At 38.0% G+C, this 23,974-nt stretch overlaps 1 long non-coding RNA gene across 2 annotated transcripts; it reads left to right on the forward strand.

Annotated features, from left to right (window-relative positions):
* Positions 1-3,122: 3,122 nt before the first annotated feature.
* On the forward strand, positions 3,123-23,167 carry LOC142402662 (uncharacterized). 2 transcript variants are annotated; one of them, XR_012773426.1, is made up of 4 exons: positions 3,123-3,806; positions 8,678-8,810; positions 14,926-14,964; positions 22,645-23,167. It is a non-coding gene; the product is annotated as an uncharacterized LOC142402662 (long non-coding RNA). The 2 variants fall into 2 exon arrangements; XR_012773425.1 differs by lacking the exon at positions 8,678-8,810.
* Positions 23,168-23,974: the final 807 nt, after the last annotated feature.

The following is a 23,974-nucleotide window of genomic DNA, read 5'->3' on the forward strand; positions in this document are numbered from 1 at the left end:
GTCTTCTCCTTAGCATCTGTTCTGAGGAGCAGACACAAGTGACACGGCCCTTTCAGAAAAAATCCTGTCATCACAGGTGCTAATGCCATATTTAATCAAACCAGTTCAACCTAAATTATTTAATCTGTGGGAAGATGCTTGCCCTCTCTTCCCGTTCCAACCCTGGACCACTATGTTCTTTCAGTCTTCTCCCTGTGTCCTCAATTTTGACATTTGCCACAGTCATATGGTCAACTTTATGCAATTATAACTCAAGAAACATAACTCACTTTGCAACCCCAAACATACTTGTCAGTTTTCTCATTCACAATGACCTACACAAGCATATTTGGGGCATAGTCTTCTAGGAACAAAACTTTCAGTATGATCTGTGATCTGAGAAGCAAGTTAATGCCTGCATGTTAATGCCTTTCATCTGCTTTTCCCATGAGAACTTCAGGGTCTGTTTTTCCTTCAGTCAAGAGACCTCCCTCTCAGTGTTTGCCACTGAACTAGGTAGATTCTGTACATCAGCAAATGCTAACAAGTAAATTTTTGTGCCACCAGCACATAAGAGGGCAAGGGTCTGGCATGAAGAAGTACAGAGATGTCAGTGAAATATATACAGGAAATACTTTCCCAAAGCCTGAAAGAGCAGACAGAAAACACAGTAAACTGCACTGAAACTTGGACAGTTAAGCATAGATAAAATTAGAGAGCAAAATATAAAAAGGACATTAAAAAAATGAACAGTTGCATTTTCTCTGTACAGTTCTCTGTAGCAGTGAAAATAATTAAGTACTTTCTGCTCAAAGTAGGACTTGCTTATAGTCCTAGCAAAGAAAATATTGTGTATTTTCACACTTTTATCTGTATCCACAGTACCAAATTTTATTCTCTTTAGATCACAGCTGAGTAAACTTTCCCATCATTACAGAATTCTCATATGCATTAACAGAAATGTGATTCTGCACATTTTTCCTTTATTTGATTGAAATTCATGGCTGATATACGTTTTCTTCACCTCTGTTTTATCCAACCAGATCTCTCCTATGCTGTTCACTGGCAGAGAATCATAAAATTACAGACCAAGATCAGGTTGTCCTTTGAAAACAGATCTTTCTTTTGATTTCCCTCTGTTTTGCTACGACAGCTGTGGAAACTTTCCCCCAGTGTTTCTGTTTTAAACATTTACCACAGTTTTGTTACCTTCAAAATCCAGTCACCTTTAGACAACTACAATTTGGTAAATCCAAATCAACTTAAGCCCCCAAAGGTATTGGTCCATTTTCTGGCTGATAAAGCCCCATTACAAACATACTGTACCACAGTTCTGTATGAAGGGTGTTTTCTGTGTATCTATAACCTGACTATCTAGACAGCTAGAAAATACAGAGTTCACAATGTCTCAAAAAATAATTATATATTTTCTGTTTTGGCTTAAGGAAAAGAGAAAAAAATTCTGACCTTGGCATTAAGCCTGGCTAAAGTTCCACAGTCTTCTAGATCCAAAAGATTCTTATCTCTTGTAATAGAAAGCCATTTTTCAACATTCAGATGTCTGTTATGATTCACGATGCCAAGAGTTGCTTAGAGTAATAGCAAGCTCCCTGGGAAAGTCCTATGGAATGCAAAAGGAAGAATCAGAAAATCAAATTGCAGAAATTATTCAAACAAGCCATGATTTGTACTCAAGAAAGACATCCCTCCAAAAGGATTTTATTCAAGTAATTTTATGCTCTTGGATGATTATTAAAAACCTCTATGGCGCAATCATGTTTCCATCAAGTTCTGTTAATATTTCCCCCATAAATGTTACTTCTGAAAAAGCAAATAGAATCTGACATCAGGATAAGTTAACTTGATATAAACTTTAAAAAAAAAGAAATAGGAGGAGTTTACATGCACCTGGGCAGTTGAATACATAACAAATGCTAGCAGAAAGATCACTGTCTTCCATAACACAAGGAAATAAGAAAATTCTATTATTGCAAGATTTTATTCCTTTTTTATACCTCAGGTTTCACATGTATTAGAAAACAAGTTCTCAGTTTGGGACTTGTGAGCAGGTTGAGGGTTATTAATAACATCTTTTTCTTAATAGGTAGATGAAGAAGTTGAAACTCAGGGGCCAAGTATACTTGATAACAGATCACATAATAGTGTGAGGATAACAGCACTAACATATTTTCCTTGGCCAAACTTTCAGAGACTTTATGTTTCTATTCTATTCTATTCTATTCTATTTAAATATTTCCTTTTCACTTTTTCATCCAGAAAAGTCCCACTGACAATCTATTGCTCAAGGTACCTAACTGTTTTAAAGGAAAACATATCAAAAGTGGTATCTACCAAGAGCAAATCTATCTCGCAGAAAAACTGAACCAGGAAAAAGTGTTTTACAGAAAACCTTCAGAGAGATGCTAACTTTTACAGGAAGCAACAAAGCTCTATTTGCTAACTGACCAGTTTTCTTAGTGGTTACAACTTATACTGACGTAAACAACTTCTGTAACGTGAGGGCAGCACCAGGATGCCATTTTTTATAATTTCACCTCCAAGGGGAGCTGGCAACAAGTCAGGAAAAGCAGACTCAATCTTTCTAGGAGCTTTTGTATTCACTATGGCAGTGATCCCTTCGAGAATCACTGCATTGTGTTTATATTGGACAACTAGATCAAACACATCTGGCAAGGCTGAATCATCTGTGTCATATTCCATAATTCGGTAAAAAAGTAATAGAAACGACGCAGCTCCAGTGCTGGAAAAAGCGGAGAACAGGGAGGGGAAGCTGAAGAGGGAATAGCCAAAGAGAAAATATCTTCCTTTTATGGACAAATCTACTTTTGTCACATTATATAATGCTCATGTGATTTGCAGACTCTGGTGGCATGTCTCATGCTATATGTACCAGACACTAAAGCTTTGGGCTGGTCTTGCTTCTTGTCAAGCAGGTCCCAAAATGCCAAGAAAGGATGAAATATCAATGAAACAGAAAATCCAATGTAATTGTTTTTAAGTGCTAAACATAGCATTTGGTGATTTTACCATACAGCTCTTGCATGCAGCATCAAAAAAAAAAAAAAAAAAAAAAGAAAAGAAAAGTAAAAAACAAGAATTTGCTTGATTAATTTTAAATGAGGTAGTCTCTTTTTCTGAGGAGAAATAAAGTCTGGCAAACTTTCTCATAAAAGCTTATAATCAACAACCCACCTCCCGCCCAGAACTTGTTAGCGTAGCAAATGGGCAGGGACTGCCTCTGAGCGTAGGATCTGATACAATTGCACTAGTTACACCTGCCTAAAGCTGGGTTTAGACTTCAGTAGTGGGGAGCAAGCCTCAAACCACTACAGTGAATTAAGTTTGAATTAAGCTGTGCCTGATTAAAGCACAGATTTACCAGGAAGACAAGAAAGGTGTAAATTCTCTTTTGTGTAACCACCCAAAGTTGCCTAATATGGTAAAATATGATCTTGAGGGTAATGCAGTAGCTGATACGCAGTAGAATACAAATTCCATCAGCAGCCTTTGAATGAGTCAGTAAGTCTGAATAACTTCATTTTCTGTATTTCAGATTTTCCTGCCTATGGAAGAAAGGGGATGATTACTTTTCCAACACTGATAGGTTTTGATACTTCTTTTTTTCCTTTCAAATAAATAAAAGTTGCTGTGGAAAAATTGCTAATAATTATTATCAAGATCTGATCTCAAATTTATCACGAAATGCAAAGAACTCCTTCTTTTGCCTGTTGTGCTAAAGGTTATGCAGAACTGAACAACCCTTTAGATACCATGATGTAGAAATTCTAACTGGATTTTTTCTGAAGGTAGATAGAAGGCATGCTTCAAATAACTATTAGCATTTGTTCACAAGGAAACCTAAAAACCAGAAGAATAAATATTGTTTAGCACTGCTACACTTGAAATTTGTCTCTGTGTATGACAAATGAAGTCTTTAAAAATTATATGTAGCCATGTACAGCATTTTCAGTATGTTTTACTGCTTATGCTCATACCCTGGTTTTCTTTCCTATCTTTCAAGCTCAGTAACTGCAATGCAGTTGTTATCATTCTGTGAAAATTTTGCTATGACTGAATATAATGCAGATGGATTTGCTTAAGGCATTATCATTTTAGATCTACTGAACAATCTTGATCTAGGACTAACTAGGATCACTTCTAAAAAATTTGTCAGTGGAATCAGACGTCCATCATTGCTGGCTAAGACCATTGCTGGGTACATTTAGAATGTGGTTTCATATTACTTTAATCCCAACATAAACGCAGGTTGCTATGGAAGGAGGCGATTTACATCATCTACATAACCCTCATCAGCACATTCACAGCACACATGAACATTTGTTTGGTCACTTGATGAATGAGAACAGGAAACTGATCCAGCTGAAAATTAATCTTTTAAGCTATTTGTTTATTTTGCTGTTTCCAGCTGGATCACTTCCCAGGCCCAGCTCACTCACCTGAACACTAAGATCTGCACAAGAAAGGGACTAGGAACAACTGGCTGCAGGCAGAGAAAAGGGCATTTAGGTCAGATTAAAGCAACCATGAAACAACCACCTCAGAGCACAACAGTCAGTGGTTGTGCTTCTTTATCAGGGTGCTGGCTAACACTTCTTAAATCCGTCACTTTTTAAAGGCAAATTGTAATCTAATATATTAGATTTTGTCAAAGGAACTCTGGACGAAAGAAATTATTGAGATTTGTTCATCTTGACTACCTAATACACTCAAAATACAATATGTCTGTGCTACATTTTTAAAATGCTATTTTAAAGATATTAACTAACGTGTATAAAAAACAAACAAGAAATCCCAGTTTTACCTGGAGGTAGATGTACACAGAGAAGAGGACCAATAGAAAAATACCCTGTGATCCTATTCTACCAAAGACCATTACATTAATACAATAGTTTGCAACAGGTGGTTTAGATGAATCACACAGAACTTAATTGGTAATCTGTAAGTGTCAAGACAAGCTGTGATTTATATGGTTTATCAGAGTGCAGCCTATGATATCAGCACAGGGAAATCTTAATTTTAACTATGAACTTTAAACATAATCACGTAATCTTTACGTACTGGATTGCAAAATAACAAGGGCAACATTTTTCATTGGAAAATATTTTACTCCTGTGTAATACTGCCAAGTAGCCCAAATAAGATTGCATTTCTAAAGCCAAAGTAAAAATCATGTTTACTGGCCTCCTATTTTCCGAGCCTCTGAAGACGAGCGTTTTCAGATTTTCCCCTACTGCTCACCAGACTATAAAAAGGTTCTTATTGCAGAGACACTTAAAGTAGCTGAACTCTTGTTTATGTCTATCTTGAGCAGGTAACTTACTGACTCAAGTTAATTAAGTTAAACAGTAATTAAAATAGATCAAGCATCTTTTGTTGACCTTCTTGAGACAGAATGACCAGTTCAGTAATAGAGGGAATTCTATCAGAATCTATTCTAATAAATTTTATTGAGTAGAATAGGTTGATACATCAAAAAGAGGAAAATCCCTCAAAACTATTTGTAAAGAGTGGAAACTTGAACAGATTACATGACAATCCTTTCATATCATTTCATAGTGATTTTAGTGGAAGAGACAAATTCAGCAATTTTTATTTTGCTTATACATCTTGCCAAAGAGACAAGTGATGTAAATATTCATCATTTCCAATATTCAGTAAAGATCCTCACAAGAGCCCTCTTCTACAGTTTTCTTCATGCAGATAGCTCAGTCTGGTTGTAGTCTGACCCCATCTCAGCTGGGAAAAATTATCTTCTCTTAATTTGGGTGTTTCTTTATGGCTGTTAATGAAGCATGGCTTAAGCACAGGACTGTTAAAATAGCAACCTGTAAGTGTAAAGCATGTTACTACTTTTTAAAAGTAAAAAAAATTAGATTATTTTAAAATTAACATTATATATATTCAGAATTCTGTGTAGAAGCAGGATGCTTATGTTATGATGTGTCTCCTGTTCCCACGAGACATCTTCTTTAGTTTAGGTGACCTATATGCACCATGAAACTATTTTTTTGTTTCTTAGTCCTCAAATCAGTTTGGTTTTTTTCCCCTTTTTACACATATGGGAATTAAAGAAAGTGTCTCCATGCAGCCTAGTGTACCCTCTACCCAGCACTGGCACCACTTTTGGATCTAGAATCAATCCTCAATGCCTTAAACAGGCTCCATGCAAGGGCCTGGTGGAACATGGTATCAACACAACTGAAACATTCAAAAGCTAAGTCTTCTTTCAGGGCAGCTTTGCAGAAAGATGCTGGAAGAAAAGTACTGTAATGGACCACAGACTGCAGTCTTTTACCATTTCGTATTGTTTCAATACTGATAAAAGAACACAGCTCCTTCATTGTCTGATGTGTACAATCCACCAATTTTATTAGTCTGAGACCCAAATTCTGCCCTCATTGTACAGGGTCGTGTTCACTGAAGTATAAGAAAATCTGACATAAAGAAAAGGCTAGTAAGTCTCTCCTGTGTCTATTAGTGCAACAGAGCTGCTCAGCTACAGAGGAGAAAGAAGGATTTAACTCCTTGTCACTCAAATGTGACCTATGCAGAACTACATCTTTACTGAATACCGGAAGAAAAGAATACATTTTGATTTTCTGATCCCAGTTGTGTCTGCACATAAAGACAGGGGGAAAAAAGTAAAATAAACAGATTTGATACAGAAATAACAATGATATTTTTATAGACATTTCCCTGATTAAGAACTTATTGTGATGTTTGAAATAACAATGCACTGAACACAGTGGACTCTACCAACAAAAATAATATATTTCACAACTGCTATCAGATTTTTGTATGGCATTGTGAACTTTTGCAAAGCAGACTGAAAAAATATGCAATTCTCTACACACTTGAACTGGCATGCACAGGCTGTCTAACTCAAAAAATTATGCCAGCCAGTGGAGGTTTTGTTGAATTATAATATTGAGCAGGTCTCTCATAATACATATTTGAGGACTCAGGAGATCTTAAATCTTATTTTTATTATTCTGAGTTCAGTCACATTGTTGCAAAGAAAATTCTAAAGAAAGATAAAATAATTACAGAGTATTTATTTTTATTGTGAGAAGTGCAAATTTTATTCTGTAATTTTTTGAAAAGGGAAGGATGGTTTGTAGTAACTCACACTGAAATCAATAGAAAACAGATTAATCAATGCTGTAAATAATCCCACACATAAATGTCTTCTCTAAAAACTTGCACTCCTCTAATTAAACCTGTCTTAAGAAAACAATTTTCAGAAAACAGCAAAGGTGAAAACTACTTATTTGTATGACATGCCCTTATAATCCTAAGTGTGTGATTGCTTACAATGACAATGGGACTGTTCAGCCCAGAAAGGAGAGGGCTCAGGGGGGATCTTATCAATGTATATAAATTGAGAGACCACACCTCGAATACTGTGTTCAGTTTTGGGCCCCCCACTACAAGAGAGACATTGAGGTGCTGGAGCGTGTCCAGAGAAGGGCAACGAAGCTGGTGAAGGGTCTGGAGCACAAGTCTTATGAGGAGCGGCTGAGGGAGCTGGGGTTGTTTAGCCTGGAGAGAAGGAGGCTGAGGGGAGACCTTATCGCTCTCTACAACTACCTGAAAGGAGGTAGTAAGTAGAGAGGTGGGGGTCGGTCTCTTCTCCCAGGTAACAAGTGATAGGATGAGAGAAAATGGCCTCAAGTTGCACCAGGGGAGGTTTAGATTGGATATGAGGAAATTGTCCTTCACCGAAAGGGTTGTCAAGCATTGGAACAGGCTGCCCAGGGAAGTGGTGGAGTCACCATCCCTGAAGGTATTTAAAAGATGCGTAGATGTGGTGGCACTTAGGGCCATGGCTTATCGGTGGACTTGGCAGTGTTAGGTTAACAGTTGGACACAATGATCTTAAGGGTCTTTTCCAACCTAAATGATTCTATGATTCTATGATTCTATGATTCTAAGATTCTATGATTCTATTCAAAAGCTGTCTGGACGTGATCCGGGGCAACCAGCTCTAGGTGATCCTGCCTGAGCAGTGGGGTTGGACAGGGTGACTTCCAGAGGTCCCTTTCAACCTCAGCCATTCTACAATTCTGCAACTGTGTGATTCTGTGACAACTAATCCACTAGTGAAATAGAATTTTCATGCATTGAATCACAAAATATTAATTGTATAATTATGCTTACTATATTTACAGGAACTTGATATTAAAATAGTAGGAAGAAAAAAAGTATGTATATGTATTATATGTATTAAATGTATTAAAATAGTATGACGAAAAAAAGAATCAAAGTCTTTATCTCAGCTAGGAGAAATGAATGATTTCAAAGTCCAAAAGGGCTGCCCACTTTATTGCCTACAGCTCTTTACTGTGAGACCAGGTGAAATCTGCAGAAGCAGAAAAAGGAGCAAAACTCCATCAGATGAGGTTGAAGAAGAGAAATCTGAACATGTTTAACAATGAAGCAACTACCCCTTGCTTTTCCTATTAAAAAATAAGTTGGGATTGGTACAGAGAAGCATTTATAATTAACTGATGTAAACTGACAGATTGTTGATAGTTTCTCTTTCTGACACCATTTTTCATTTTGGATGGTTGCCATTTTTGCCAGTTACATCACCTATAGATTATTCTTCAAATTATTTGTTTCATTCTACTATAATTTTCTATGTCCTTCACAGCTACTTTGTCAGAAATTAGCAACATTGATGGAACATTTGGAAAATATGAACTCTGGTCCTCACAGATAATCTCTTAAATGGAGTAACAAAAAGGGCACTTCAATGCAAACACACTGGGACTGTAAGCAAACTGGTGAGAAGAGATTTTTTTCTACCTGTCACTTCATTAGTAAATCTGACCTTCACAGGAGTTGTTAGATAAGACAGATAGTTCCAAGTCAAGGCTGTAATGCAAAATCTGGTTTATTGTTATTCCAAAGAGTGTCCTCATAAGAATGTTTTGCCTGTATCTCTATTGCTCAGCTTGTTTTGTGGCCATAATGTACTGTCTTGATTTAACTGCCTGAAAGGTCCACTCTGGAAATCAGAAATAAAAAAATAAAAAATATCAGAATTCCTATATACAAAGTCACAGCTCAACTCCAAGAGAGTCATCAAAGTACTACTGTTGTTAAAGGCCTGCTCTTGTTGCTGTTGTGTATGAGAGTGGAGTATACAATTATTAGGGTTCTGCTAAGCTAGTGTTTCCTTATTTAAAAAGCAAGGAAGGATGTTTGCTTTTGTTTTTATTAGACTTCAGAGACCATATATACAGCCTGACTGCCATGGATGTCAGCTACAAAAAAGCCGTAATGACCAAGCTCAGTTGTCAAGAGTTCAGCGAAAATCAGCAGTGAGACAAACTTGCTAGCCTTCTCATTATAATTCATAATCCATACAGCCATATACAGAAATTAGCATTTGTCACTACATATTGCATTCCCTTTCCTCATCCACTGTCTTTTCTGCATGTTCAGACTGAAAGTTCTTAGTCTGGGGATTCTCACATTTCTCACTGATGCTTTGAACCTGTGGTGATCAGTCAGCTTCCTGCGCATCTCTCCAGAGCTATACAGCACAGTTTACATGAGGAGAAGGAGCAACAGAGCTCCCCTTATGCTCCAGAGCTCAGAAGTCTTTTCTGTCTGTGACTCCAACCGCTTTTGCTCATAGCTTCTATTCAGGGTACACTAGCTTGGGAATGATGGAAAGATATAACAGAAAAGATTGCAACAGCAGCTGTGGAAAAAACAAGGCTGTTAACCAAAGTGGCTGTACACTTTTTCTGAGGTGTTCATTATAATTTGTGGAATACCTGACTTGCAGTCAGAAGAATCGTGGCATTTTTTCCTCCCCTTCTGTCAAATCCACACGCAATTAATTGTATGGCACAGCTGTTTTTAGTATCTCATCCCTGTATAATTTTAGCATGACTTTAGTTATAAGGTGCATGAAGGAAATATGCACAGCTTTAAAAATAATAAGCAGCTTAAAAGCTAACACAGATATTGTCAATGGACAGCCACTACACTAATATGCAATCCCCATTCAAGATTTATTTATACTTTATATGAATGACCTTTAGAGGGAAGGAAAGAGAACTTTGAAAGTGAAATCTTCAAACAGACCATCCTTGAAATTACTGTAGTCTTCAAAACTGTTTTCCAGACCAGAATAAAAAATACTGTTCAGAAATACTTCCAGATCTTCCCACGTTTGTGGCAATAAGCTTTCAACTGCTCTTGATTCTGTACCTTCATTATTTGGCTCTTTGATTCTTTAAGCTAGAATCTGCAGCAGCACAGACATAATATGTGATAAGCAGAATAGTGTGTTATCCAGGAAGAAGAATGAGACTGCTCCAGAATGTAGGAAGACATCAGGATAATAGATAAAGGATGCCTTAACAATTAGCAATTATGATATGAAACTCAAGACTTCAGTCAGTGCTTCAGTGCCATTTAGAATTTGAGGCAAAATAGATTTCAGTTGAGGGAATTCCATTTCCATCACTAGTGAGGACATGAAATGTTTGACTACTTATCTCAGACTTCTGCAGAATCTATTTAACTTAGACAGGTGTGATTAACAATTAAATCTCTTGCCTTCTTTGTGTTCAGGAGTTTCTTTGATACCTTTATATTTAAACAAGTAGGAAATTGCCCTTGAGAATATGAGTTAATTATTTTCATTCCGCTACATCACTGTATTAGCAATTGCTTTCAAGTAAAGCTAAATTATCTTCTCAGAGTACCTTAAGTGAGAGTAGTCTGCACTTTTAGCATCTGTACTGGTTGGCCTAAACCGGATGGGTACACACAGAGCAGGCACCTGTTTTAGAGTGATATTCAGAAACATAGCCTGTACTCTGCCTGGTTTATGTCTTTGGGATTTCTCTCTTATCTCATAATGCCTAACGAAGTTTCCTGCAATAATCTATATCGCCTGTGACTTTTAGTGTGCATTTGCACTTTTGGCTTGTTTTTTATTGCATAGTTTGAGTGAGAAAATGCACTCAGATGCATTTTCAGAAGCAGGATCAATGCTTTCACACTAGTAAACCCTGTGACTGAGAGCTGGCAACACTTTCTTGCGCATTACTATGCAAAGATTTTGTTAGAGTGAGCATCATCACTTCTGATTGAGATTTGAGGGAAGGAGGTAAGGAGATTCGTGTATCAGCTGGTCTTAGGATGCTCAGCCAGATGTCAAGGAGCCAAGGTCATTCTGGATGGCTACCCTGGAAGGAGGAATAAGTGAACCTTACAAAGTGAGATTGTTACTAGGCCTTTGTCGTGGTTTAGCCCCAGTCGGCAGCTAAGCACCATGCAGCCGCTCGCTCACTTCCCCCCCCGGTGGGATGGGGGAGAGAATCGGAAGAGCAAAAGTAAGAAAACTCATGGGTTGAGATAAGAACAGTTTAATAATTGGAACAAAATAATAGTAATAATAATAATTAATTATAATGAGAAGAAAAACAACGAGAGAGAGAGAGAGAGGAACAAAACCCAAGGGAGGGAAAAAAAGGAGGGAAAAAAAAATGATAATAATAAAAAAAATGATACAACCGCTCACCACACGCCGACCGACGCCAGCCAGTCCCCGAGCAGTGATCGCTACCCCCCGGCCAACTCCCCAATTTATATACTGGGCATGACATCATACAGTATGGAATAGCCCTTTGGTCAGTTTGGATCAACTCTCCTGGCTGTGCCCCCTCCCAGCTTCTTGTGCACCTGGCAGAGCATGGGGAGCTGAAAAGTCCTTGACCAGTGTGAACACCACTTAGCAACAGCCAAAACATCAGCGTGCTATCAATATTATTCTCATACTAAAATCCAAAGCACAGCACTATACCAGCTACTAGGAAGAAAATTATCCCAGCCGAAACCAGGACAGCCTTCATTATGCAAATGAACAAAATGATGTAGTCTCTCTTGTGTCACTTGATATACTGTAAGTTAAGTGTGCCTGCGTACCAGTTGCTGACGCTAACCAGGAGAGAACAGCTCACTTCCACACTACTAAATTACCTTCGCCTCTAAAGCAGCATGGGCACATACAAACCGTCTAGTGGAAATGATCCATAGTATATCACAAACTGGGCTTGGAAATTGTTTGGAACAGTGCAAGCTCACGTGGGCCAAAAGTATACTAGGAACCACACCAAGAATTTCACAGCATGTACAATTGAATTTCAGTGCTGAGGAGTGTTCCCTTGCACTGTTCAATTTACTAGTAGGTTTCAAAAAGACAATTGATGATAGAAGTGAGGTTCTTTTGCCCCTTAGAACTGTTTGAGGTAGTTTGCTTGGTTAAGCATTGGTGTAAACTAGACAGTGATGGAAGTGTCTGTGTTCATGAAGTGTAATAGCTACATCTACTTCCTGTAACAGTATAACAATCAGTAAGACAAGGGATGAGTTAGGTAGTCATCACGCTGAAAGAAAAATGGAATTGCTCATTGTTTTTCTCTTCAAGAAAGTGATATATATAATTTCAACCCTTGCATGAGCAATTCCCCACCATTTCTGTGCAACAATAATAGCTACATGGTAAACAATATCAAGAGTTTTTTCCAACATTCCTATTCACACTTGTCGAGCGTTCCAGAGAACCAGCCAGTCTCTGATGCAGCAAAAGTTGTCCAGAGTTTCCTCAAAATTTTCAGAAGACAGAAGAGGAAAAAAGCCTAATCTGAAGCATCCTGAATTCTCAAAGAAGTTCTGACCAAAAGAAAATGGCTGATATTAGAGAAGGCTAACTGACTTAAGTATATCTTTGTGATCCATGCCCTTGCTGCTTATCTAAAAGCTAAAAGCATTTGGGGCATTACTGCTAAAGCCGCATTTAAAAAAAAAAAAGTATTTTAGAAATGAAAAGGATGCACTCAGAATGGAAAATTTTTATTCCCATCCACTTTCTAGAGTGTGCCCTAATTTCATATGAGCCTGAGAATTCTCAAACGAGGAAAAAGTAGAACAAATGAGCTTTCTAGCAGAAACGTTCAACAAGGCAGAAGAACAAATAAAACACTGTCTTACTTAAGATGCTTTCAGTTTGGACTTCTCAACCAATGAGAAAACACTCTAAGAAAGACAAGTGTAACATGTTATGGAAATCCAGTTCAACAAAATGGATTAACGGTCTACCTGTGCATTTTTAAAATTTCTTAACATTTTACCTAGTAACTAAACCTTCTCTCTTTTTCTTTTCCATTTTGTTTTGGTTTTTTGTTTTCTTACTGAAGGTGAACACGTTTCCCTATGTTCTCTGAGTTTCAAAGATTTCTATCAGGACTTGCTTACATTTCATGTGCTTAGCAGTTTTGCAGATCAGGCCTTTCAGATTCTACTTCCTCTATCTGCAGCTGTGGCTCTGTGCTTGAAACCTATGTGTGATCCAAATGAGAATGCAGATCAGTGATGCAGAACAAGAGTTCAGAGAAAAGAGTTGAAGTGCCTCTTTTCTGTCTGAGATCTTAACTCTGGAGTCAAATGTAGACATTTGAAATACCAATACTGTCAATTATGTTATATTCAGAGGTGAAAAATTAATCTGAAAGGACATTCCCGGGGGATGACAAAGCATTAGGGCTTAAGGGTGTTATGCCTCACTAAGAGCACAATTGCCAGTTCCAGAACTCAGGGCAGTGTAGATGTTCCACCGTGGTACTTGCTCACCACTGGGGACTCCTGTCCTCCAGTTAACTGATCATAGCAGAGGGTAGAAACAGAAGAGTTAAGCTTTGGAGATACTGATTCAGATTCCTTCTACAGAAACTGAGATTCTTCCACATGTTTCCAGTAGTCCTGGCAGCAAAAGCATGGGCGTGGAGCAGGCTTCTGTGAAAGGCAAGCAAATCGCTGCCACTTCTGAAGAGGTGGAAAATAGCTTCCTTCCACTCTTGCTTTGCTGCATGAAACTCCACATCAAAAGTAAGGACTTCTAACTGAAGTTTTGGAAAGTACAAAACACTGAATTGACCTCTTTTTGCACAGAAGTAAATTCTTACTTATACATAGAAGCAACTAAGTTAGATTGCTGGGTAACACATGGAACAAAAGGGCCCAGTGTGCAGACATCCCAGTTGCAAAAAATAGCCATGGCACGGTGAAGTATTAGCTAAAGAAGACAGTGCTGTGTTCTCATTGTGTTGCCTTTCTAAACTACATATGAGCGTTTACAGCTGATTTGCCTTATTAGTAGAAACTTTTTACCCTCCCTTTCACTGTGTTTTGAGAAACCACTAGCTGTTACAATGATCCTTGAGTAACAACTCTGTTTGCAGTAAGGGAGATTGGTTTCTAGAACTAACACCTTAGACTTCTTCCATACACTGAGGAGGTTCAGATAGGCAAGCCTAGGTACGAGGCAAATTTCAGCCCAGCTAATTTTATTACTAGACAGTGGAAAAATCCCTTTCAGCGTGGGCTAACAGGGTGGGTAATCTATCTGTTTGTCACCTAGTAAGCAAAAAGGGAGTCTGTCAATCTTAGAGCAGATGGTAGATTTATGCTACAGTCTGTGTTCTTTTCATGGGATTTATTGCCATATGTGCTGCTTCTATTTTACCATCCTTCTGTTTTGATTACTGATACAACTCTGTTTGAATGCAAGAAGGATTAGGACTCAGTGTAATGAATCGAAGTCAGGTTCTAAAAGAGCAATAAGCAGTGCACCCATCCTTAATGTAAAGACAATATCAGATCAAGAGTTAAAATTATATGAAAGAAATTATCATTTAGCTACACACTCGAATCCGTAAGGCAGCTGGCAACTTCTGGGAGCCTTCTTGGGTGTCTGCTAGGAGACACTGCTAGACAGGTGTCTCCCCTGTGTATCCTCATTCCAAGCTGCAATACTATTATTCCTATTCTTCCTCCATCCCCTCATCCACTTCTTGTCTGTCTCTTTCTTCATTTCAGGTAGTTGACTTCAACAGATGGGAGAGGAGCAGGCAAAAGGTAAAAACATTCAGCCAAAGGTGAAGTCAAATGTACCTTTATTTCCTTGAAGAAGTAAGGGCCTGTCACTACGTTGCAGAATAAGAGAATTAGTATCTCTCACTGAAAGTCAGAAATATTTTTGCAGTAAAAGCAGCCCTGAAGAGATCTGTGATTTCAGTATCAATTCTAGAAGTTCGAGAAGAGGTGCTGTTTGACATCCTACGGCTCAGTGTTCTCCTGCATACCTTCATAATGAGGAAAAGGATGGCCACATTCTAGCCCTTAAAAAAACCCTATGGTTGTGGTGCTACCTGTGCTGAGCTATAAAGTGCCCTAGGCCAACCCATAAAAATCATCATCTTTCCTGGTTTTCATTTGGTTTAGTTTGGTTGAGCAAAAAGGGAATCCACCTTTTCAAGGATCTGTTTTGGGTTCTTTCCCCGATCAATATTCTGGAATGAAAGAGGTTCATTGCACTTTATTGATGTCTCATCACGGTCGTCTTCTACTCAGGGAAAAATCTGTGACTTCTGGACAGCCTAGGACAGCTAATAATCAAAGAGTTGGGTATTTGTTCACTGTTTGTTTAGTGTGATATAAATACTAAAGTTATGGCAGACATGCTGGAGAGGGCAATCACAGCCCACTCAAATCTGTACATACTTTACACATTGAAACCTGGCAGAGTCAATTAGAGTCAGTAAATCCCCACTCGGAGCATCCATTACTGACACACATTACAGTTTGTATTAATAAAGAGACACACTAGATACCAAAAGGTGCCAAAAGAAGCGTTATTCTTCAAGATTCTTACATTTTTGAAGTATAACACCTGAAAGCACTTGCCATACCACAGGGTAAATTCTGACAAAAATCAGTCAGAAACACAAGGCCTCACCTAAAGTTCTGCTATCTCCTATCGAGACACTTTATAAATAAAGGTAACTTTAAACAAATTACAATAACAGAAATGTAAACCACATTTCACAGTGAAAGCCTACTGCAATGGTACTTGAGAAACCCTCGAGTATACAGTCTGTTCATACTCAGCAGCGTTCAGCACGAGTACTAGCAATCATCACACTAACTTTAAAGAAGCTAGCTCGGGAACCTTCGACAGTCTAGCCACAGTCACACAGCTCAGCAGAAGCTAAATTTAGCCTGGTAAATACCGGTTCTTAACTCAATGCTGCTTTGAGTGGACAGCTTTTCATTCTCAGGCCAGGTTTTGTATACCTCTGTAGTTTAGAGCAAGTCATAACCTTTAATAGCCTGTAGAAAAGCACTCCAGTGCGACCTGGAGAGTACACTGAGTGAAAGATCCTGCTTGATCTAGGAGAGGGGACAAAGGACTTTCTGAATCAGTTATGAAAAGGAGAAACCTGAGTGCCAACCCTTATCACATCTTTGCATTGGAATGTAAGATTTGTATTTAACTGATATCTGTGTGTGCAAATGTTTATTAAGTATATATGGATACATTCATTATTCCTGTCAAATATTGGACTTCACTTTCTTAAATATTGCTCCCTTAGAGCTTTTAGAAACTATACAATCACTATACTTTGGCAAACGCATTGCTACCACATGACACTAACTAACAGTGAGCTCCGGGTGATAAATAAAGTTTGTAAGTTGGCATATAAGTCAACATACAAAACAATCAATAACATCCACCTGCATCTTTTTAAGCTACTACAAGTTCTTTTCAAGGTGAATACTACTGGTATTGAGCCAACAGCTAATTGTACCCAATATAAAATGGTGACTACAGAAACAGTAACAACAAATGCACCAAAGATAGTTTAGGTGAATGTCTAGAACAATGCAGGCCAGAGCAAGGAAGGCTCTTTGGGGAGGAGTAATGGGGAAATAACACCCTTGCTGAAGGAAGATACCTATTTTTACTAGTAGTAGTTGCTCTTGGGAAGATCCAATTATAAATACTGCATTTCCCCATTTTTTCAGTAGGTTCCAACCTCTTTTGAAGCCTGCCAAAAGAATCTACCAAATGATAAGTTATTAATTCCCAGAAAAATCAGAGGAAAAACAATGTGCCAGTCATTTTGACTGTTCTGTTATCGCAAACCTGATGTCTTTTTGAAAACATACAAAAAGTTGAATATATGCTTTTTAGTCAATTTGCATTAGCAGTCTCTTCCACCATTATCTTCCTTGGAAAAAATATCTCCAGAATACAAGTAATACCACGTGAACTCTGTATTTTGGAGGATATTTTGGAGACAGTTAGATGGTGAGACAATGGTGAGAGTTAACATACATGATTAAAGTGTCATTGATATATCTCACATTAAAAAAAAGACATTTCATTAGAGAATTATCTAAAAGTTAATTAACCTTGGGGTGGCACATGTAGAAGATGCTTTTTGATGCCTTCAAATCAGTGAAAATTCCTATCGTTGATGAAAATACTGCTTTGGGTGAAGATGAAGTAAGTAATTATAGCAAAATGTCTGAATAAAGTCTCTGTCTTGGTCTCGTTCTCGCAAATACTTAAGACATTTATATCATGATATTGGGATGTTGTCTGCAGTCTGATTATATCTCTTTTTAAGGAAGGTCAGCCTTCTGAAACACTGCTTGATTTTTTTCTGATCACATCAGTCTAAGATAAGCTATTAACCCTCCCTAGAAACCTGTTCCCCTCAAATAAAAGGATCTGTCTCCAATTTAAAAATCCTAAAAATGACACTTGCTGGCAAAACACTTCCGAACACTCAGTCTGTCAGAAATACTCCTTCATATATTTAATATCACATTATGTCTTTCAAACCCCATGTCTATATAAACAATTCAGAAGAATTGGCTTCCTTAATTCTATATCAACATAATCACAGCAGCTAGAGCTAAAAATAGCGAGTGGGTCACCCACCAGTCATCTCGCTGCCAATATTTAAGTTTGCTCTTGTGGATGTTACCTGTTGACCAGACTCAATGACATAATACAGAAATCTTTATGTTAATCTTCATGTTCTTTTGAGAGTGCCAGTGCATACAGTCTTTGCCATCCCTTAAGACTTCAGTTTTAATGTTTTTCACAGCTAATAACTTCAATCTCCTTTATCTTTTGAAATTTTAATTTTCTGTTAAGATCTGAATTACATGTATTCTAGTCAAGAAAAGAAATTAAGATTAAGACATTACCTAGTATAACCTCCCTTTCTGAGGAGTATACAAATTTGGCTGATGTTATCAAACTGCTAATTCTGAGCCTTATTGTCAGCCTGCTACAGACTGTTAAAATAAGAGTCACAGGTGTCCATCACTTGATTTAACGGTTCTGTTTTAGTAGATGACAATACCTGTAGGATTTTGCTCATTGATGGTTGCCAGCTTGAGCTGGGATTTTTAGGAGAAGCATTCTGTCTCAATATGGTACCAAGCACAATAGGCCTCCCTCTCTCAGCTGCGGCTACTGTGAAATTACTATAATATTTTGCAATTAATTATGGTGAGCAAGATGTTTGTGTATTCTCCCTTTGAATGTTATTACTAGATATCTTTAAAGTAGCTCCTAATGACCAAAGCCATGCTGAGTTCTATTGTGGCAGGTGCTGAACAAATATTTAGTAAGTAATTAAAAGCAATGTTGATAATTTTCAGATGGATTTGCTGTGGGGTTCCATCTTCTTTGTATTGAATTCTAGAAGTATTTTCATGTATTAAATGAGTAATTTACGTGCACAGTTTATAATACGGTTTTGATATATTGAGAAAATGCTATCAAAACAAAGTAACCCCCCTCAACAAAGAAAAATATCCTTTCACTACCCATCCCCATGACAACAGTCTAGGTAAATATTACTTTGGCATTTGGCATCACCTAAAGATCAACAACGGTAAGCCTCCGTATTTCACCCAAGTTTCAACCAATCTGTACGTATTGCAGATTGGATTACCTACCCAGAACTCCACTGGGCATGTTTTAGGTTGTGATTTAGTATTCCCTATTGTTAATAAACTTTGTTACAGTATGCTTTCTGAAAACTACATACTATTCTATAATTTCCTTTTATCTTGTGCTTTGATCTAAAATGGCATCCTAGAACACTGCCAATCCATAAATTAAAATGTTATTTGAATCATTAACAAGGCACATTGAATGGTATTGTTCCTAATATTGACTTTTTGTTGAATCCTGACACTTACCTCCCCCCAATTAGTTTGAGTAATTATTCTTTAGCTCATAATAACCAAGCCCATTAATTTTGTTTCTAGTCTATAGGCACAAGAGAGCTGTTGCCCAGCAGCCCTATTTTTAATAGAACTGAAAATTAATTTCAGTAAATTATGGAAGGAAGGGAGGATACCAAACATAATCACAAGGTGTTTTGAGTCGGTTTAATTGCTGGGCTGTTATTCAGGTCAGTCCACTTTGGCTGTATCTCATCTGTATTCACCCTTCTCTGTTTCCAGTAAAAACTGATGGAGACCAATAGCTAAATACTTCAGCAGAGTCCATACCTTTCTTAGAGCTCATTACACTTAGAGATCAATGACTGCTTGCAAAATGCTGACGGCTTATGGATAAGTCAACATGCCTTTCCCATGCATTCCCACGAATGTACTTCAGGAAAATCTTTAGAATCATTAAGAACAAACATTTTGCAAAAACATCTAGAGATTTTTACCTTGTTACTTGCTCAGAACGTACTGCTGAAAATGAGATTCATAATGTTCCAGGCACTACCAGTGAATTACTCATTACATAAGTCGGCTTTTATGACTTGTCTGTTTTTATCATTTGTTTACATCATTTCCATAGTGAGTGGTGAAATTTTTGTTAACCAATAACCATTTCAGCAAGAAGATGTATCATTTCACTTTACCCTCTAATGAACTGATACGAAAAATTACATGTTCCAGTCATGAAATGAATTTCCCTATTAAAGACTTAATCTCACTTCATCAATATTTGATTTGTAGCAATCGTGAAGATAAATATCACCACCATTAATTAAAATTATTTCCTCAGTAATGTCTCACACTTCTAGGCGGCTAACCATTATTTCTGTATTCTTACCTCTTAAATTCCTCAAACTTTTTACTAGTTAAATAAGAATTGCAGCCATTTCAAGATAATGCTTTCTGTTTAGGTAGTTTACATATTTTGCTTTGGCCTTCTCTTTTTGTTACACATCTCCTGACAAGCTTTATGCTCCGCTGGTACTCTGATGCTCGCTCTTTGGGGCTGGAGTCATGGCATCCCTAATAGAGGGGTATTGACTGTGGAAATCTCTCCCTCTGCTGGTCATTCGAGCCTCTTGCTTTTACAGTTCTCAGTCTTAACCCAGCATTTTCCAGATGGATCTAATCTACGGTTTTATCTTTTCCTATCTCTTTGGTGACCCGCTGTCTGGAAGCACAGTCGGTACTTTTGCTTTACATAAAGCAATATGTCATACGTATTCTCATAGTGAGCAAGAGATACTGTCTGCATGTTTCTGTTGAGCTCAGAAAATTAAGAGAGAGAGAGATTTAACAGAAAGAGCAGATACTTGGTAAACAAATAAAAGAAGAAAAGCAATGCCAGATAAAAAAAATAGTGAACGCAAATAATAAAAGGGTAGATAAAAACCAGAACACAAGAATATTAGTACTTTGACAAGATAAGAGATACAAAAGATTGCAAAGGGGACAAAGAAAACTATTACTACAGAAAAAATACAAAGGCTAAGCAGGTATCAAAAAGTGCATTAAAAAATGCAGCCAGGAGAAACATGGAAAATACAAAAAAACCTAGAGCTGGATTCTGTGGCTACCCTGAGCATGCACTTTCTACAAGGCAATGTAAGAAATGCATGTATCCTGTGTAGTGTAGGATCCTAACTGTGCAGAGCCACCAGTTTAGATCAGGGCAGTACTGCTCCTGATCATTGACAATTCAGCCTCTTGGAAGACTATGGATAGCTGAAAATACAATTTTCCTGAAATTTCTACTTTATTTTAAAAATGTTACGTTAAAAAGATGACAAAGCACACATCTGATTTCTCAGGTTAGAAGACATGTGAACATGATTATTGGCACAAATCTGCTAATGACATCTAGTTGTTCCTTCCCTCGGACGGCTAAAGATAATAGTATCTTTAGCTCTTTTGGTCAGTGATGTGACACTTTAATGCTGCACCACAGGCGGGTTGCTCCAGGAGATGCCTGTGTCCCAGGATCATTCAGAAGCATCCAGAGCAGTAACAGATGTGCTGCCTACACACAGTGACTAATCAGGAACAGAAAACTGAAGGCCAAGTGTGTGCCTAGGAGGGAGAACTCCACAAATCTCTCCAGCTGTTCTCCTGGAGCTCTCCAAGCACTAGCCCAAGTAGGCTTTCACTGCCAACCTGACACAGGCAATACTCCAGGTGGGGAATGTGATTCTTTGACCCATCACTTAACTTCTCCTTGGCACGTTGGTTGGCCATGAGAACATGCAGAGCACAAAGGACTTTCTGACGTTATTTAGATTCTTTTAGCCATCTGTTCAGATGCTTTAAAGACATAATTTTCCCTAATGTTTTAAATGAATCCTTGTTTTCAATACAATACAAAAACATTTTCTTTCTCCTTTTTATTAATGCAGAATTATACTTTTAAGAATTCAGCTTTAAAGGACAGTAAAATGTCACTATGTGCGTTTCTATAGCTCCATTAACTGGACAGAGACTGTTGTAGCAAACTAAATTTGCCTGCAAAGTACTAACAGCTCTTATCATTTCACCTCACCTTACAAGTCCTTACAGGTAAGAAGAATTCAATATTTTTGTGGAAGTATAGAAGGATTTTACTACTCATTATTAAAATTAAAGAACAGCTTCTTGTAATCCTTATTACTTACATTGCATATTAATTTACAATGATTTTGCTGTGCTGCACTTAGCATGAGGAACCACAGGCTCCCTTGTAAAGTATAACACTGTTAACACAGAAATCAACAAATATTGTTTCTGATATGTCATTAATACTAATAATCTAACCAAATGGAAAAAAAAGTGCATCAAAACAAAACCCTGAAACATACACAATCGCAGATCTTAGATTCCTGCAGCAGAGAAGAAGAGGTGCTGTAGCAAGTATTTTGCACACTCTGAAACAGTGGTATCATGGACCAAAGGACAAAGCATTGACTGAAGACTGCCATTTAATATCAAATTATGATTACTTGTGTTGTATTTTAACCCCAGCCGGCAACTAAGCACCACACAGCCACTCGCTTACTCCCCCCCGGCCCCCAGTGGGATGGAAGAGTAAAAGTGAGAACACTTATGGGTTGAGATAAGAACAGTTTAATAATTGAATATAATAGTAATAACAACAATAATAAAATTGTAATGAAAAGGAAAATAACAAAAAGAGAGAGAAATAAAACTCAGGAAAAACAAGTGATACAACTGCTCACCAGCTGCCGACCAACACCTTGCCCATCCCCAGGCAGCGATCCCTGCCCCCTGGCCAACTCCCCCCAGCTTATATACTGAGCATGACATCATATGGTATGGAATAGCCCTTTGGCCACTGTGAGCCAGCTGTCCTGGCTACACTCCCTCCCAGCTTCTTGTGCACCTCCTCGCTGGCAGAGTATGGGAAGCTGAAAAGTCCTTGACTTAATATAAACACTGTTTAGCAACAACTAAAACATCAATATGTTATAACATTATTTTCATGCTAAATCCAAACCACAGCACTATACCAGCTACTAGGAAAAAAATTAAGTCTATCCCAGCTGAAACCAGGACAACATGCCAACTGTATACTGCATTGCCACTGTTATACAGTAACACCGTTTAAAAGTTCCAGTCACAGATTCAGTCTCTGTCACACTAATCCCTGAAGATACACCAAAAAAAATCACTGCACCTGCCCTGAGGATTTTCAGTTTGAGTAATGTGAGTGGACCATCTGAGTGGATATGGGAAGTGGGAGTTGCATGTACTATTGTGTTATAAAGAGTGTACAGGTCATGTTGATTGTAAAGATTATGTTGTGAAGATTTTGTGTTTCATGTTATTTTTGCTATGTTTTGACTGACTGGCCATCTACTGTGACAAAAGAAATTCTTCTATCATTTTTAGTTTGGTTAAAATAAGACAACTCAACAGCAAATTTATTAACAGGGAAAAACTATGGGAACAATTGAAAGGAAGAAAATCTACTTTTAATTAACTGGCTAACCTCTGATGATTTATGTGTGAATGAACAATTCTTCTTTTCAGCTTGATAATTTTAATAAATTCAAATTCTTAATGAGAAAAGACTCTGTTTCTCACCTTTTATTTGTACCTGGTATTTATGAACTCAAATATTTCTAGAGGCATTTAATCTGTCTAAGATCATAGAATCATAGAATGGTTTGGGTTGGAAGGGATGTTTAAAGGACATCGAGTCCAACCCCCCTGCAATGAGCAGGGACATCTGCAACTACATCAGGTTGCTCAGAGCCCCATCCAACCTGACCTTGAACGTTTCCAGGGATGGGGCATCTACCACTTCTCTGGGAAACCTGTTCCAGTGTTTCATCACCCTCATCGTAAAAAATTTCTTCCTTACATCTAGTCTGAATCTACCCTCTTTTAGTTTACAACCATTACCCCTTGTCCTATTGCTACAGGCCCTACTAAAAAGTTTGTCCCAGTCTTTCTTACAAGTCCTCTTTAAGTACTGAAAGGTTGCAATAGGGTCTCCCTGGAGCCTTCTCTTCTCCACACTGAACAACCCCAACTCTCTCAGCCTTTCCTCATAGGAGAGGTGTTCCATCCCTCTGATCATTTTTGTGGCCCTCCTCTGGACCCACTCCAACAGGTCCATGTCTTTCCTGTGCTGAGGACTCCAGAGCTGGACGCAGTGCTCCAGGTGGGGTCTCACCAGAGTGGAGTAGAGGGGCAGAATCACCTCCCTCGACCTGCTGGCCACACTTGTTTTGATGCAGCCCAGGGTACAGTTGGCTTTCTGGGCTGTGAGCACATATTGCCAGATCGTGTCCAGCTTTTCATCCACCAGTACCCTGAAAGCCTT

Source organism: Mycteria americana, chromosome Z (genome assembly GCF_035582795.1).
Source record: "Mycteria americana isolate JAX WOST 10 ecotype Jacksonville Zoo and Gardens chromosome Z, USCA_MyAme_1.0, whole genome shotgun sequence".
NCBI classification, from domain to species: Eukaryota; Metazoa; Chordata; class Aves; order Ciconiiformes; family Ciconiidae; genus Mycteria; species Mycteria americana.